Source organism: Anopheles moucheti (assembly GCF_943734755.1).
Source record: "Anopheles moucheti chromosome X unlocalized genomic scaffold, idAnoMoucSN_F20_07 X_unloc_4, whole genome shotgun sequence".
In the NCBI taxonomy this organism is placed as follows: domain Eukaryota; kingdom Metazoa; phylum Arthropoda; class Insecta; order Diptera; family Culicidae; genus Anopheles; species Anopheles moucheti.
In genome coordinates this window covers 1,002,356-1,007,500 of record NW_026453548.1, presented here as the reverse complement: position 1 = coordinate 1,007,500, position 5,145 = coordinate 1,002,356, and the positions used below count along the sequence as shown (strand labels likewise).

The window sequence follows — 5,145 nt, the reverse complement described above, 5'->3', positions numbered from 1 at the left end:
CCCGTTTCGCTCGCAGCTACTCAGGGAATCCCTGTTGGTTTCTTGTCCTCCCCTTATTAATATGCTTAAATTCTGGGGGTTCTCACACATCACTTGAGGCCTACGTTGGATTTTTCCCGAATGGTAAATAGTAGCACGCACTTGTTCGCTTGTATCCAGCGGGTGGGCGTACCGCACGCGTTACACGACTCGGCCAGACGGCGGGTCCCGGCAACAGACGGCAAGCCAGGTGTTCAAGGGCTTCCGGTGCTCCCAGGTTGTCTTATAGCCGAAGTTCGAACCGTGCGACACGACACGCACCCACTGGGCCAACTGTACCGCCTTACCATTTCAGCGCCCAAGGTCCCCCGCGGAGGGGGTCCGAGCACGCCATGATGCACAGTGCGCCAAACGCGTGTGTTCAAGCCTGCGACACACTCCCGGGCGTGCTGCTCGCCCAGGCGTGCCGCTGGTACGCGGGCGTCCTGTAGTTATGGAATAGTGTGTAACAAGAATTGGTAGGCACTCAAGAATGTGTGCATCGGTCGGGTTTAAACGTCCGATGCGCCATATGCGTTCAACGTGTCGGTGTTCATGTGTCCTGCAGTTCACATTCTGACGCGCATTTAGCTGCGGTCTTCATCGATCCATGAGCCGAGTGATCCCCTGCCTAGGGTTTTGGTATGTTCAACTGTCTCCTATGTTTTCGTTATGCGCTAGGTGCATCTCTCACAACTTAAGTTCCCCGGACAGCGTAACCGTGCACCTCTCGGTTCCTTCGAAGCCGTCCAGGGTGGACAAGGATGACCATTGGTCTTCCTTCCCATTGATCGACGCGCGATGTGGGCGGCATCGGCGCGATCTTGCACAACTTTCGTTCTCTTGATTAGGTTCTCTCTCGCTCGAGGCCAGTGTTTAAATATGTTCTAGTGGGTCTTTACCTTCGCCCTTGTGTCACACACTTTACGCGTTCGATGGCTGCCATTGGGAGTGTGCGCACAGGTACGAAGGCCACTGGCCTACGGTCGCGCACGCTCAATATCGTAGTATAGACACACCTCTCTCGCGGGTCTAATTGGCGTGCGCGGCCCCCAAAAGGTAACATAGCAGTTTGTTCTGCTGATACCGTGTTTCTCTATCTCTCTAACCAACTCACACAACAACATATATGTATTGATCGGTAATGATCCTTCCGCAGGTTCACCTACGGAAACCTTGTTACGACTTTTACTTCCTCTAAATCATCAAGTTCGGTCAACTTCGGCCATGCCAGCTGCAGCTCACGAAGGAACCGCGGAAGGTGTGCCTCCAGAGACCTCACTAAATAATCCATCGGTAGTAGCGACGGGCGGTGTGTACAAAGGGCAGGGACGTAATCAGCGCTAGCTAATGACTAGCACTTACTAGAAATTCCAGGTTCATGGGGACCGTTGCAGTCCCCAATCCCAACTAAATGAGCATTTGGGTGATTTCCCGTTCCTCTCGGAATGGGGGCGCCAATTGGCGAGAACACGCTGCTGCTCACATTGTAGCACGCGTGCAGCCCAGAACATCTAAGGGCATCACGGACCTGTTATCGCTCATTCTCACCTTGCTAAACACAAGTTGTCCCGCTAAGCAGGGCAAACGTGGCCGACGACCGCCCGTGAAGGGGCCGCCGGCCTTGACGTCAGGTGCGCCCGGAGGTGCACTGCTGACAGCGTTCTAGTTAGCTTGTTTGAGTCGCGTTCGTTATCGGAATTAACCAGACAAATCATTCCACGAACTAAGAACGGCCATGCACCACTACCCTTAAATTTGAGAAAGAGCTCTCAATCTGTCTTACCTCGATAAGTTCGGACCTGGTAAATTTTCCCGTGTTGAGTCAAATTAAGCCGCAAGCTCCACTTCGTTTTTTTTTTTTTTTAAACAATTGCAGGTTTTATTGTTCATAAACATTATGTTCTAAAAACAATAGCGTAAACCCACGCTCTTGACGAACGACGTCGCCCGCCAGGGATTTGTCGTGCGTCATTATGAACCCTTTCGGATGTCCCTACCCAATCTCTTTATTAAATTGCTCTTTCCTTTGCCCGCATATTGAAAGCGTACGCTAACTGAGTCCGCATGACTCGCTCGTATTTTAACACTTTAGGCTCTCAAGCTAGCTCGCAATCTAGCGATCGGACCATTCCGCCTCGCTGGCGGAAGCCTCCTCCGCAGCTGTCCATCGCCGACCTGCAGCTCGACGTCTTCTTTCATTCTCTCGTCTATTCCGCCGAGACCGGATTAGATCCGCCTCCGTCGGAATGGACCGACGACGGCTCGTTGTCGAGGGACCCTCTTCGCGGACACGAGCTCTCCACACTCGCTGCATAAACAGTCGCCTCTCATGGCGAACTCTGATCGTCTCAGGGGAAGGTGGTTCTCCCCTACTTCTTCGGGGAATTGGAGGAGGAGCTAGGCCTGCTCGCTCCGCCTCTACTGCGGCCCGCAGTACTTCGTCATCTCGAGCGGCCAGTGCTGCTGCGACGTCCGCAGCCAGTCGCACACGTGCCCGATCCTCCGCCCTGCCGCGAAGCCGTCTGTTGCGGGCAGACCGTTGACGCGCTGCTCGAGTTTCATTTACCCGTCTCGTGATGTCTTCTACGAAGACGTCTTCCACTTCCTCGCCGAAGAGTGCGGCCACACTTTCGAGGACCACTTCCTCGTCCTCGGCGAAAGCCGCTTCCGCTCGACCGCTGGCGAGGGCCTCCTCATCGCGCCACAGCTGTTGCAGCACGGTGGTGATGTTTTTCGCTGCCCTTTGAATGCGGTCCCACCACTCCGCACTCTCCAGCAGCTTCTCGGCCATGTTGCTGAGCTGGACCGATTCGGATGTCCCCCAGCCCAACAGCTCACGTCGGATCTCCTCGAACACGGGGCACTCGAACAAGACGTGGGCCACCGACTCCACCGACCCTACGCACCGTGGACACTCCGGGGACGAAGCGAAGCCGCAGACATGCAGGTACTCTCGGAAAAATCCATGTCCGGAGAGCACCTGCGAAAGGTGGAAGTCCACCTTCCCGTGCTTACGTCCCGTCCACCGGTGCAGGTCGGGAATCAGGCTGTGTGCCCACGTCTGATAGCGGCTGGCCGATGGTGTTGCCGCCGCACGGTCCCACGCGTTCTGCCACTCTATCATCGTGGCCGCTCGCTCCATTGCTCGAGCCTCCTTCCTGCTGATGCCAGGTTCAGCCGACAGCCTGCTGTGGCACCTTGCGTCCTCTTGGATAATTAGACGGTAGGGTACAAGACCGGCCATCACCACCGACACCTCATAGGACACCGAGCGAAACGAGCTCGACACCCCGCGTGCCAGCGGCTTCTGCACCTGGGCCAGTCGTCTGCGGCACCACTGCATATCGGTCGCCTTAGCCCAGATGGGCGAGGCGTACCGAATGACAGACTCCGCAACTCCTGCCAGCAATCGCCGCTTGGCCACCTGCGGGCCGCTGTGGTTTCGCATCACCGAGGTGACAGCCGCCACCGCACGGAGGGCCTTGTCCGCGGCCGCTTCCACGTGCGGTTTCCACGATAGCTTCTCATGAAGCTGGACCCCCAGATAGCGCATCGATCTCCCAGTGGTGCAGGTCACTTCACCGACGCGTACCGGAACCTCCAGTCGTCCTCGTCTCAGACTCGAAATGAGCACCGCCTCGGTCTTTTGGGGGGCGAGACTGAGATGACGTGCCTCAAGCCACCCCATCACCGCCTCAATCGCTGTCTCGGCAACCGTCGCCGACTCCTCCGGTGTGCGGCCCTCGGCCAGGATGGCGATGTCGTCAGCAAAACCGACGATGGTGGCCCCTTCAGGGAGCTGGATTCGCAGAACGCCGTCGTACATGACGTTCCACAGAGTCGGGCCAAGGATTGACCCCTGTGGAACGCCTGCCGTTACCCGACGTGACACCGGGCCGTCATGGGTGTCGTACACCAGCTCCCTGTCGGTAAAGTAGTCGCGGAGAAGGAGTTGCAGCTGCGCTGGGACCCCTTTCTCGCGCAGGGCCATCGCTATCGCCTGCCAGCTGGCAGTGTTGAAGGCGTTCTTAACATCCAACGCCACGACCAGCAGGCAGCGCCTGTCCCGCTGGTTCGTCCTGCCGAAGGACATCGCGCGCTCGCCTGCCTCCACCACCAGCTGGATCGCCTGCAGGGTGCTTCGCTGTCTCCGGAATCCGAACTGGTTCTCCGCTAGCTGAGGCGACTCCGGATCCTCGAGGTGCTCATTAAGCCTGTCGAGTGCCGTCCGCTCGAACACCTTCGCTGGGTTGTCTATCAGGCAGATCGGGCGACAGGACGACGCTTCGCCCGGTGGCTTACCTGGTTTAGGCAACAGCACCAGCTTTTGCCTCTTCCACTCGCGTGGAATGACGCCCGTGTCCAGGCAGCTCTGGAAGACCCCGACGAAGGACTCTGGATGCTTGCGGATGGCAACCGTCACCGCAGCATTTGGCACTCCATCCAGGCCAGGCGCTTTCCGCGGATGCAGCTCGCTCGCTATCGCCTGGAGCTCCGCGCAGCTGATCGGACGGACCGGAGTGTCCCCTTCCGAAGGCGCGACGTCCGGCCACTCGACCGGGGGATGCTCCGGAAACAGCTCCCCGACGATCCGCTGCAGCACCGCTGGGTCGCGTTCACGCGCCGTCCAGCTGCCCCGAAACCGCAGAAGGACCTGCCGGAACCACTGTCCCGTCTCGTCCGCGGCTAGGGCCTGCAGCCACTCATCGAACTGGCGCTGCTTGCTGGCCTTAATTGCCGTCCTTAAGGCAGCACGCGCCTCCTGGTGCTCCTGCGATGCCAACTCGACAGATGTCTCGTCCAAGGCCGTGCTCTGCCTTTCCCGGGCCAACCGGCAGCGCTCGGTCAGCTCCTCAATGGCCGGAGTCCACCAGTACACATTCGCGCTCTTTCTCTGCTGAGAGTGGCCGATCCTTGCCATGGTGGCATCGCAGGCCTCTGCGAGCACCATCCCCAGGCTTGCCGCATCGGTCACCCGATCGGCAAAACGGGTCGCCTCGAGTGCCATTTCGAAAGTACGGGGGCAAAACTGGCGAGTTCGCCAGCGAACACCCGCCTCCCGTACTCCGACGCCTTCCAGCCGCTGGATGCCCCGTCCGGGCCGCTGGCCAGCACGAGGCTGTT

General features: G+C 58.6%; 2 non-coding genes across 2 annotated transcripts in view; both read right to left on the bottom strand.

Annotated features, from left to right (window-relative positions):
* Positions 1-102, bottom strand: part of LOC128308448 (large subunit ribosomal RNA) — a 4,157-nt gene extending 4,055 nt beyond the window's left edge. Inside the window, exon 1 of the ribosomal RNA XR_008288315.1 lies at positions 1-102. This exon is cut by the window's left edge and continues 4,055 nt beyond it. This is a non-coding gene — a ribosomal RNA (large subunit ribosomal RNA).
* A 397-nt stretch (positions 103-499) lies between these two features.
* On the bottom strand, positions 500-657 carry LOC128308523 (5.8S ribosomal RNA). The gene has a single exon (XR_008288355.1). It is a non-coding gene; the product is annotated as a 5.8S ribosomal RNA (ribosomal RNA).
* Between the last annotated feature and the right edge of the window lie 4,488 nt (positions 658-5,145).